A 13,692-nucleotide genomic window follows, 5' to 3' on the forward strand; every position below is an offset into this window, starting at 1 on the left:
GTTATCATGAACTTCAAAGAAATCAGTAAAAATAAGTAAACATCTATCAGTTTCAATAAGAAACAGCTCCCGGGACATTAAAAGTATATATTTTAAGTTGAAGAATCGCACACAGATCACGTAACTCATTCTGCGAATAAGTGATATGTAAATAAACTTTTAAATCGCTTCAGTGCAACACCTTTTCGTTTCTCATTCTGCCACGATGTGACTTAATAATAACATTTCAACTCCACTCGACTTGAAAATCCTATTATCAATTACGGATGTCACCGTGGGATCGAACGCTGCCTGGCTACGACGCAAATGTGCACGCTGAAAATTAGCTTCACTATTTCCTCTCCGCCTTGAGGTGCGGACCTGGAGATTATCCCTAATCCCAGAGCCTCCTTTCGCTAACCCACAATCATTTCTTTTTACAGCCAGGGCAAATTGTTTTCACGGTTAGCTCCTCCGCTAGCTGCTAAAGACCTGCCTTTTCATCCAATAACATCAAAACAAAAGGCAGAGGAAAGGCTAGCATCTGCCATTAGCGCTAAATCGTCTCCAGCATTTCTCTGGGACCCGCTGTTGTCTCTCATTTTCTCACTCTCGCCCTGATGGAAGTTACGCGCCACTTTTTAGTCTTGAAAGGAAAGGAGGGAGGAAAACAGCGGATTATTGATTCGCCTCTGACAGGGAGACCAACCTAAAAGCCCCACTGAATTGTCACTCATTATTGAAATTACTGAGCACTAATTAAAGTGGCAGCCGAAGTCCCAGCAGGCCGGGCACATCTGAAGCTTGAATTCAGCTCTGTGGACAGAAGAGGAGAGAGAGAAAACATTTGCCGCTACACGGATGTTAATGAGCATTGCTAACACCCCCCCTCCCCTCCGCCGATTTTCCTTGAATCACTGCCTCTTTCATATGTACTCGAGTGTGGATTTGAAAGCTTGAAGTAAAGGTTGCAACGCTCTTTGAACGGACCTTTCACACCATCGCTCTCAGATAGCATGAACGACGCAGGGTCACGTTTCAAAGACCGCCATTACCGCCGCTAGCCTTCATCAACGTGACACAATAAACCAGGGTGTGAAGCTGAAAGCAATGTGTGACACTGCATTGCATCTCATTTTAACGTGCACAATTGAGGAAGGTAAATCAGACCAGTTCTGTCCCACCAAAGGTGTGTAGAAGTTTCATTGGGAGGTGTACAGTACCCTTTTCCCCACACACTGAGAACTCCCACACTGTTAATGCTGTAAGGGGATATGGGTGGGAATTTACATACAGTTTCCAACAAACGGATACTAAGAATGATTACCAGATCACTGATGTTGACACGTGTGTAAAAATATCACAGAGACTTAGTGTTTGAATGGTTTGTTACATACTATTTATTCAATGAACATTCACAGTCGTCTAGCAGACGCTTTTATCCAAAGCGACTTACAAAGAGTTTAAGGCGATCATAAGCGATATGTAATACAGGAGGAATAATACAATCGGTGCTAATACAAAGTTACCAGTTTCACGCTCAATGAAGCAATATGAAGAATATCTAGTTTTTCACTCAAATTTCACTCAAACCAAAGAAACTTACCTTGCGTAAATAGTTTTTTTTCCGCTTTAATATAACAGTTCTGCAAATAACTAAGCAAATGATTCTCCTTAAAAATCCATGGAATATGTGCAGCTGTTTTACTTCTGACATTTTAAATAATAATGCTAATTTCTAATAATATAATAATATTTATAGCACATTAATCATTTTAGACAGTATACATAAAAAAGATAATATAAATAAAAATAAATTATGACCAGACTTTTTTACTGGTTTCCTATGATTCCTTTGGCCAGAATAAATTTTTTGTATTGTACCAGTCTATGTCATATGAAGTTGTACAGTTATACGTCTCATAATCTGAGATAGGGATGTAACAATATAATAATCTCACTGTACGATAATACCTCGGTATAAAGTCCACTGTATGATATTTATTGCAATATTTCAAATAATGACTTGAAACGCGCCATACGCATCCTCTTTATCCTCAAATCATAACTGTTGCTTACATGTATGAGTTATAATATGAGATGAACAAATATGACATTTTTAATAAAATAAAACCATTGCACCAGATGCACATTGCCAAAGGAAACATGTAGGATGTTTTCTACCATTCTCTATGTTCGTCCCGGAAGACCTATCGTTTTAGTCATGTGACCAGGAAAATATTGAGACAATTTTGCTATTGTGATAACACGATATCGATAATATTGTTCCATCTCTAATCTGAGATGTGAGCAATATAACTAAATACATCTGAAGACATACAGTACACCGATATAATATAGGTTAAAAATGAACAAATATGATAAGCGTTTCTGACCCACTAATGCCACCTGTACGAGTCTTCTCTTTCATTGTCTTTCTTTCTCTCATCTTCCTGGTCCGAGTTGATGCATTCTACAGTAACTCTGCCATCACACACATCGGCTTGTATTCCTGCAGGAAAATGCCCTTTAGAATAAATGCATCCTTTATGCTGCTATTTGAAGATTGCTTTCCTGAGAGAATCCTCTCCAGCAGAATTCTCCAGGAATGTAAGCTCCTTCACCCCGGTAAATAGCACTACACTCGTGCTATCTGGCAGCCGTCCATGTTTATTACACATTTTGACTTTTGGGTTGCTTTTTTTCTTCTTGAAAAGCAGGCCTTGTTTTGAAAATCAACAAACAGAAAGCTGGCAACGTGTGCCTCTTTTTATCAAATGGTACACAGCTTGGTAATGGACTCCCCTGATGATTCCAGCTAATCTATGCTGATGACCACAGGGACAGCAATGATTGTCATGTTAGTAAAAAAAATATTCAAAACAATCATGTTGCGTCAGTTCTACCATTTAAAGACTTGCTTCTCTGCAAATTTCCGCACGCAGTAATTAATACTCTAGGGCTTGCCTTCACCAGACTGCTACTCCAGGCAACGAGATGCCACTCACCTGATAATTATTTTAGGAAACCATGCACAACTGAATGTGATTGACAAATGCAACATTTCTGTAATTGCCTGAAGCGTACAGCGAGAGAGCGACTCGGAGAGCGAGAGAGGCGAGGTGTGAATTCTGCATTGTCAAATGAAAGGAGAACTCCAACTGAGATCTTGTCATTCTGTACAACAAAGGTGGACACTTACAGGTGTAAGGTCAGACATATTTGCTGAATGCCACTTCTGATCGCATCTTCTTCTATACTGCTCTACATGAAATTCAATATCATTTAAAGTAGTTTGACTGCGGGTGAGCTAATACAACGCCGTTTTAATCATTCAGACCTTTGTCCCTCAGCTATATATCTACTGTGTGTGCTCGTTTTTTAATCGTGTCAGTGATTCATTGAATAGAGTTTTGTTTCTATATCTATATTAAATTTTTATAATGTGCATTGTTGTGACTTTTACATGGGGGATTTAAACAGAGGCAGAAGGGGGAAAAAATCTGGAAAATTATATACAAAGATATGCAAAAAACAGTATAGTTTAGCAATAAAGAGACTCTGGCAGTTATCTATAAGAATTATGGATTAATTCAGGCAATTGGACATCTCAACAAACTGATTAACAAAAATAAATTGCATTTTCTAACACACATAAAAGACCTTGATGAAACAAATCGCTACTCATCAGAAAAAGTAGCTTGACAACGGAAAAGCTATTTTTTTATATAGCTAAGCTTAAAGCTATTGTTAACAAAAAGATAAGTAAATTTGCTGTATAGAATGGGATGGGAACCCAGTGGTTGTGTGAAAAGAGAAAACATGTTTGAACTATTGAGCTGGTCCCTGAAATTTTGAAGTCTCTTAACAAGCATAGAACGCCGGCCCAGTCGTGCCATGTCATTTGGAGTTCAGTATCCCCAGGCCACAGTGAATGAGGGCCTCAGAATCGGGAACAACTGCAATGCGGTGGAAGGGAAGCCGGTTCTATCCACTGAATCAAACACTTCAAACGCCACATACATCCAGAACTTCCAATTCCAAAGTGCATAAATACATTTTAATGACGCTTGGCTGGAAAGGGATTCGATCATGACACGCATGTCTTGGAGGTAAGTGCACATGACAGAAGTTTTTTATTTCTGGCCCATTTCTACAAAAGGAAGCATATTTGGGGGATATAAATCAAATCTGATGAAATACAAAAAAACATGTCATTTAATGCATCCCATTTCTTCAGAAAGATGAGCAATCGTGAACCAAGTCCCTCTATTTTAAAATATCTAATTTGCTTCTCAAGGACAGCAATGAGAATGAATCTGCAAATTTAAGCAATGCAAAAATGAGTAAAGTAAGCCATATGAAGGTCAAACACTTAATGATACACTTTCTCTGATCACTTCAGTCTACCAAAATCTCTTTCATTTACATTTACGCATTTGGCAGATGCTTTTATCCAAAGCGACTTGCATTGCAACGTATTATTTAGTTTCTGACTATGTGCAATCCCCTGGGATCACACTCATGACCTTTTCTTTGCTAGCGCCATACTCTAACCACTGAGCCAAAGGCGAGCTTCGATACCAAATTTTCTGAGCTATGGTATCCGCAAAGGTTTGATAGCTTTTTAACCGTGCTCTATCCCAAAAACGTTGTTGTAATAACTATTTCATGAACCTAACTGAAACAGCGAACAACCTAAACTAATGTAAAAAGCAACCATTGAGTGCGCACATGCAATAGCATTTTCCCCTGAAAGTCTCTCCTTCTCTCACGACCTATTTCTCCAGTTGGAAGTGTTCGCATAATTTCTCTTTACCATTGTACACCGAGTTATGTTAGAACTTCAAAGCCAGAAGGCAGGGGGACCTGTACTTCTGGAGAGAATTAGCAGGGAAATTTGTGAGAATTTAAAGGAGGAGAAAAGTAATTGGCAGGATTTTTTGCATTAGCTGGCAGTGAGTATCAGACAGACACTCAGATTAAAGAACAGTCTCGTAATGATGTTCAAATGGACTCTCAACATCGTCCTTGTGATTAAACACAGAAGCTGAAGTGTGTGAGAGAAAACCGCTCATTAACTGACAGGTTTAGAGAGACGCACGGCGACCTCACACACGCTAAAACATGCAAGAGAACAGAATAACGAGGAGGTCTTGATGAAATACAGCCAGGAACAAATCTTTACCAGTCACCGTGGGTGACGTACCGTTTGCCACTCAGTCAACTTCATATATAGTTTTACTCTTCTACAGCATATGCAGTATGGCAACACACTGTAGTGACAAATCAGCTTCTACCAGAACTATCCATTTTACAATGTCCATTTAATCCATCTAAAGTGACTCACATGTATTGGCGATGTCAGAGTTTGAGTGAGTGTATGGCATGCACAGTGTAGGGGCCAGGGGGGCTCAAGCCCCTGCCTATTATGTGCCCTTCTGTTCATACTTGAAGATGTTTGGTTAATTCTTAAGTGATAATAATACTAGATTACACTAGCTTTCTATCATCGCAAAGAGAAAAACATTTTAGGATCAAATTTACGTCGGGGTGGAGCAGTAGGGTGAGGTGCTTTACGGGGCTGCGCGAGCAACTGACCCGTGTCTCTCTTCTTGAGAAATGTATTCGCCTTACCGTTGAAGCTAATGCGGCAGCGTGCAGGTTACGGTCAATCAATCGAAGGTAATTCAATGTCCCAGTGTGCTTTTGAAAGTATAAGTTACAGGCAAGATCAATTAGTTGAGGCAAAGATCAAATATACACACAACTATATGATATATGGGGAAGAGACGCCCTATTCTCAATTCAACCAAATACTATATTACTGTTACTAACTGTGACGACTGAAATTAAGTGTGAAAATGAACGTAAAAGTCGATTACAGCATTACATGTAGATTTGCATGAGCTGGCGCGTTTTTGCTGGCTTTAACCTGTGACAGACGGATCTGTTGAGATTAGTAACGTAATAGCCAATCAGAGGCGTCTAAATGAGTCACCGGTGCCGTAGAGTTTAACTGAGCGATTGTCGTCGATTTCATCGTAAACAGAAGCGAGGTACTCAATTTCATTGATTATAATGGGAGTTTTGCGAGATTAATCTAAAGTCATTCACCGTTTTAATGATATCGAATGTTCTTTGTACTATTTCTGTAAACAATTTAAACCAAGTGTAAATAAACAAATGCCATGCAGCTTCTGGAGTGTAACAATGTTTTGTTAATGTAAACATCGCTAAACCGTCACGGACATTTTAATGGTTTCCATTAAAATATCACTAACCAGTAATTCCATGGAGATCATTACAAAATTACTTTCTGTAGTGTGTTTTTGGGCATTATTCCAATAGGATTCATCTGCCAGATAACACCCCACAAATAAAATTCATCACATACTGTACAAGTAGACAACAGATAGTTTCCATTAAAACCAGAACAGTCTTGTTTTGGTCAGGATTCTATAGTATAGTCTTAATTTGAGCAAGTTGGCATATTCTAGGGGAAAATATCGGCCTTTAATGGAAGATTAATTTATGACAGTTTTTAATGCTGTCAGGTTGCATGTTTTGGGAAAATGCATCTAAGTTAAACATCTAAGTCAATTCTGTGACGTATATGGCATTAAAAATGTTTGATTTCATGACATATAGCACGTTCATCTATATAATACAGCCATAAAATATTAACAACATTTTTATTTGCTAGGACACACACACGCACACACACACTCAACTTCTATAAATATCTCCACTATCTTTCTGTTTCTCTGTCATTTTATCACATAAACTCTCACACACATAGACACACACACTCGCACACACTCTCACGCTCACGCCCATAGCAACAAATCATGTTAACTTAGCAACCGTTTAACAAGACCTATATCTCTTCATCAAAACATCAATTCAATTTTTTCAATTCAATTGTATTTATATAGAGCTCTTCACAATGTGCATTGTTCCAAAGCAGCTTTACAGGAGAAAAACTGAAAAACACAAAACAGGTAAAAACACCGCACAGTACATGATGCTTATAGAACAAGCAAGATTATTCCGGTAAATAATATCTAGAAAATGCAGTCTCTCCAAGTGTGAATGCTTGGCTGACAAGATGCGTCTTTAATCGAGATTGAAATTGGGAGAGTGTGTCTGACTCTCGAATAGTATCAGGAAGGCAATTCCATTGGTGCTACGTATGAGAAAGCTTGCCCCCGTCGGCAGATGCTTAGCCATAAGAACAGCGTAGAGTCATGGGAGTTGGTTTGTTTCACTTGTGGCAAGGCGCATCATCAAATTTGGCAGATCCCAAGTCACACCCGTAGCAACCAAGGAGGTTAGCCTAGCAACCATTTTTTGCAATAGCTATATCTCCAAATAATATAATATCGTAGAGACATGGGGGTTTGATTAGATTCATGTTAGAACTCATACAACTCTCAAACATAAACACAGACTCACCTTCTATAAATCTCTCCACTCTCTTTCTGTTTCTCTTTCATTCTATCACATAAACTCACATACTCACACACACGTCTGTCTGTCCATCCATCCATCCATCCATCCATCCATCTAGCAAAGAAACGTAATAAACCACATAGATTTTGCCTGGTTGTGGTCTCCGTCTCTCCCTCCCTCTCTGTTTCTCAAACCAATGTACAGTTTGTTCACAAAAATTTACCTCATCTAGTTAGAAAAATCAACTGCATAGTTGTTAACATTGTTGTGAATCGCTAGAACAAATCTTTGTTCCTCCACCGGCCTTTAAAACAGGCTGAAATACAGCTGGGATTTATGGTATCACAGTACTTCTGCACACAACAGAAACCTGTTTGATTTCAGCACTCTAATACAGATTTGAGTTATCTACCGGGTTTAAAAAAAGAACAAACTCTGTCACAACTTTCAGATGTATTTCCCAATGAGCAGACGGGACTCCGTCAGGTCAGGTGTGTCGTGCGGCCTGCTGAGTTATGATTGTTCTCACCAAGCCATTTTTCTCTCCTGCGTTCCACCACGACCATCACAAACTACCCGCCGAGTCGCCGTCGACAACAACGCTTGGGGAAGAAATGATGTGCAGCTATTTGTTTTGCAAGGAAATGAAATATTTATCGTCCGCGAACACCTACCAGGAACAGAGTGCGCACAGGCAAAGGCTCATCTAAGGACCCTGTGGCAGTACGTCTTCTCTGGGGGGATGGAGACAGGACTTGTTCCTGCTGGGATCCACCAACATTCTGAGTCTGGATTTCAAAGCCTCCAAAACCTGCAAAGGAAATGTTCTGATGTCCCGGGAAGAAAAACGAGTGAGGCACGGGGTCAGCTGTCAGCGGTTGTGGTGTTGAGTCAATTACCATCTGGGGCAAGAGGATGAGCTCCCAGTTCAACATCAGCACCTCATAACAGGGGTAGAGGGAAGGTATTCAAATTTGGGTTTTTTAGAAACGTGACCTGTGTTAACATTTCATTGCATGTAAGAACTGTGACGATAGTGATAGAACTGTATTTATTTTTATTCATTCGTCTATCGATCTGTCCAACTGATCAACTTTGATTGGGTGTCAATCAGTGTTCCCTGTATGTAAATGGTCATGGCTTTTTACAGTTATAACATGAGGAAATGGACTTAAAATGTTTATACAGATTTCATTTTAAAAGAAAAGTCCATGCGAGACAGATGTGCTGTGTAAAAGCATACAGAATATCGAAGAGAGAGAAGATGAATTAGGGTCTTAAATTTGACATGAGAATACCACAAACACGCTTTACCGGCGGTGTTATAAGATGTGCTCCTCCAATAGTTTGCAGAAGGGACGATGTATCTTTTAAAACCGATCTAGACTCCTGGAGACACACGATATTAATGTTTAAGACTGTCACTGCGCACAACCCCCACAACACAGCATTAATATACATTATTTTCATGATTTTGGGCCCTCTGAAGGTCCGGGTCAGGCCAATGTAAGCAGCTCTGGGTAAATCTGGATGTCAGGGCAGGCATGTACGTCCAGGGCCGCTGAGCTGACATTTGACGTACGTTTTGAGACTTGTACAGGGTTCTGGTCCGTGGAGGTGTGGCCCAGGACTGCTTCCCATCGGTGGCTTGACCCCGCTGCTCCGCTTGCTGTTAGGACATGAACCAGAGTTTGGGGTCTGGACCCAAGAGTGTCAAAGGAACCCCCCCAAAGCCGTACCAGTTACATGCACACCTCTTGAGAAAAATGAGTTAGCATATTTATAAATCATTCAGAGTATCAGTTTGGCTGGTGTTAAAGAAGAGATTGAAAGTTTTACTTCTATTTAAATGAACACTTTAGAATTTATATTTGTTTATAGTAGTCAAAAGTGACGTCCATAAGGCACATTTGTAGACATTTTGTTTCTTCAATCACTTATTATATACAGCCACAGAAAAATTAAGTGACCATTTCCAATGTTATTTCAAATCAGCATTTTTAGATTTGTTTTGTGGCCATTCCATTACATTGTATCATTTGATTCAAAACAATGTTTTTTATGTGTGATACTTTAATATTTCCCAATTATAAAGCTAAGAATGTATATATTTTTGAATTGTAATATTTACTATAATGATTATTTTTTATTTACAAAATACACACTTACGTGTGTGTGTCAAATGTCAATTGTTATATCACATAATATTGGTATTTTACAATACAAAAATGCAGAGAAAAAAATAAAACACACATTTGAACTGTTATTCATATTTTCTTGATCTTGTTTTTGAGAACTGCACAGTTTTTTGAGACAAGATTCTCATGGGTCTTGTCGCAATAAAATATGCTTGTGTGCTGTGTTTTATCTTTTGTGAACCCATCTTAAATCATCCTCAAAGCTGAGCTTCAGCACAACACACAAACACCATCTTTTATATATATTTAATGATATATTTGAGACATCAGTTTTCCCAAGTTGCACATCGCTTTTGCATGATGGACATGTAAACAAATATTACAAGAAGTCACAAACAAAACATCAGCAGATGTCTTTAGGTGTTTCCCAATAAAGCCCAGCATGAGTTTAACAGCATATTTGACCATGTCATTCCTCACCCTTGTTAATGGCCTGTGTTCCAATGAGGCCAGAAATTGTCTTCATGATCCGTGGAACGCCTGGTTCAGATTAGCATTGTCCAGCGAGTGTTATGAAAGGTAGAACAGAAGTGGGCGTTGTGTGAAAGCCGGCTGCTAAGCCCTGCTGTCCAGCGAGCAACAGGAAACGTCTGCGAGCGTGTAACCGTTGGTCTCTCTAACCTCTGCCGAACAGCAGGTAAAGTAGAGAACTGTAAAAGTCATTCTGCTCAGCCGAGATGGTCTCAGTGCCTCTAATAGGCCAGAATAAAACATAAGCACCTTATTAAGACCGGCTTCATTACATAGGCTTGCTTTTTATGGCCGGACTGATGTGATCGCAATTACCGCTCGAATCCGAGAACACCTGCGAGCGTCGAGCGCTAGGAGGAGGTTAGGGCTTTTCGTGGCTTGTTTAGTTTCAGTTTTATGGCTTTTAAAGAGAGGAGACCTGATGTTAACCTCCAGCAAGTAGAGTCTATTGATCTCAGAAGCCTGGCGAAGCCACACAGGAGATGTGAGAAAACTCACATTTCTCAAACTTCACATTTTCACCTCTTACTCTGAGCATACGGAGGTGATCCTTTGAGGTGCAAAGCTCATGTTTAAGCTCCACGAGACAGACACATTTGACCATTACACACATGCAAGTATTGCTTTATTATGTTTTATTATTAGTGACACATAGATTATTTATTTGGTTTTAAAGGAGGTTTTGGCTCACTTGAGAAGTCAATTTCTAGGGTTAAATAAATCAATTTCTTATAGGAATCAAACATTGTCATGGACCACGTTGCAAATAAATAAATGCAAAAATCAGAGGTTGCTTTTTCATGAGATTGATAGTGTTCTGCTTTTAAAGTCCAATTGATGCAGATCGTCGAGGTAAAATCATTTGGATTTGGTCATTTTGAGATCTTCAATAATAATAACTTTTGATTGCAGGCTTGATAAATCCGAGTTCAGTTGAAAAATTGTTGAGATCTCTCTTCAATTCTAATGGAAACATTTGTGAGATTTCAAAAAATATTAGAGACTCAAGCAAAAGTTTCTATTTGCTCTCCGCGTATCTCATCGATGTCTAGGTGAGATTTTAAACAAACCTCTGATCCTCGGACCCTGAAGTATTTCCCCATGATATAAATTACAACTTAAGGGAACCAGAAAACAAACCGTGTGGCAGTCACTTGTGATACAGAAGAGCAGAATGTGTGCGTGCGTGCGAAAAGCAGTGAATAAACAACATTCCTGTACTCCATTCGGACTGTTTAAGCCATTACGGAGAATGAATGCAAAACCCATTAGAGAGAAAGAGAGAAAATGCAGGGGGGGCAGAAAAGAATAATTGTTCTTCTGTTCAGGCCCATGATGCTCTTCCTCCCACAACATCAAAGGATTCATGATTGAGTCAGTCTCATCGTGCCACTTTTTCCCCCTGTCGATAAATCTAGGCTACCTGGAGATTCTTTTGAATGTGTATGCATTTGATCTCGAAGGCAGGCGACACACGTCACAGTAGGTCTCTCCCGTAGTTCATATTCTTTCAAAGCTTGCCACGAGGGGCAAACTTGATTTCTTTTGGCACCGGGGCAAAACAGCTACTGCGGATTTCAATAATAGTGTAGCTTCGCACGCAGAGTAGCCGCTGGAAACCCATTTCTTTTTTGAGGCGATTGTCAGCCAACCAAATGGACTTCCAGTCGTCCTGCAGTGCACGGAATCCCATCCTGCGCTCTTCTGTGCTTACACAACATTTTTAATTGTTCGAGCTATATTTTTATTTGGGAAAAGATGGGTTGCTTCATTTTGCGGCTATACCTCTGTTTGAAACACGAAATTGCATGTTATTTTGTGTTCTTTCCTTTTTACGTGGGTTGAAGCCAAATGATGTCAAATTCACATTTTCCTGTGAAATCGTACCTTCAATCGAGCAAACAAGAGAAAGCAATTTCTGTGCAAATAAATAATTCGGTTTCGCATTGCATTGAATATTATAATCTATAGCTTTATAAGCACACAGAAAGTTGTCCATCACAATAAAAATTATTCATACAATATAATATGGTATAATTATTCAGAACAGGTTGAGGATCCTGTCATCAAAAGCTCAAAGGAGTTCATATAATATTCATATTTGTTTAGAGTCTCGATCATATGCGTCTGTGTTTTGCTTTCATGTGTAGATGTATTGTGCAGCAGCGAGACCCTCCATCAAACCTTCATGTGAATTCACAGAGGACAGCAGACGTCTGCTTATGTGGACTGTCACGCAGGTGACAGTGCGTCGAGATGGATTGACAGGCGTAATTACACATATCACTCCAGCTGCAAATGCTGAAATTAAGCAGACACTCAGTAATGGACAACCAGGAGCCGATACTGCCGTGACCCTCCGCTCTGCTGCTCTGGCGGTTTTAACCTAGAGGAAAAGAAAATCTATAACAGGGGTCATTTCACCCAATACAAGCGATTAATCAGAGCTGAGAGAATCCACAATAAATGTAATTTATGGTAATTGCTGTAATATTAGACTGTTGAATAATAACAGAAATTGGATGTAGGGATGTTTATGAGTGTAAAGAGTAAGAGTAGAATGAGATTTTATGACATAGATATTGAGAGTAAAATGTTTATGAGTTTGTCTGTTAAATGAGTAAATAAGTGAACACAATAAAACCACATTAAGACAAGAATCAACAATAATATGTTGAACTGTGTTATTGGGTTAAAATATAATAAATGTCAAATCGGGTTAAGTTGTCACACGTTTTTTATATGTTGTCGTTTTATACAGTTGATTCATAACGGTAGTTTAGATTCGATCACATTTTCGTAGTTTTCTACATCACAAAATGCAAAATTAAGAGGTTGCTTTTTTTATGAGATTGATAGTGTTCTGCTCTTGTCCAATGGATGCAGATCGTCGAGGTAACATCATTTGGATTTTGTTAAACCTGACGACAAATGTTTGAGTTCATTTTGAGATCTTCAATAATATTAACTTTTGATTGCAGGCTTGATAAATCCGAGTTCAGTTAAAACATCTTTTGAAAACCACATTAAGACAAGAATCAACAATAAAATGTTGGACTGTGTTATTGGGACAAAGGTAAATATAATAAATGTCAAATCGGGGTAAGTTGTCACACGTTTTTTATATGTTCTCGTTTTGTACAGTTGATTCATCACGGTGGTTTAGAGAATCAATTTAGATTCATATCACATTTTCGCAGTTTATGTTAAATGTTTTCTAGATCACAAGTTGAATTGTGACAGCATACTGTACCTGCTGTACCATATTGTTGAAAAGACTTATGGTATTTCCATTTAAAAACTTGACTCACAAAAAAACATCCTTTGAAATATTTAAAACTGTGTGACAATTAGCCCCCGTCTTCAAGCACTTAGCAACCCGTGAAAAAGTGCTAAGCTCAGCACGTCGGCTTTGCCCTTTTCAAAAAATCTAATATATTTGAATATGTTAAAAAGGTCCCTAACAGAAACCTTTAATAGATCACTGTCCTTACTCAAATATATAAAAAATAATAAAAGAAGAATATATATTCAGGAAAGCCCGGGGATGTTCAGACAGAAAGGGGGTCAGGGGAGACGGAGAGGCCTG

This window comes from Barbatula barbatula (assembly GCF_947034865.1).
Source record: "Barbatula barbatula genome assembly, chromosome: 16".
NCBI lineage: Eukaryota > Metazoa > Chordata > Actinopteri > Cypriniformes > Nemacheilidae > Barbatula > Barbatula barbatula.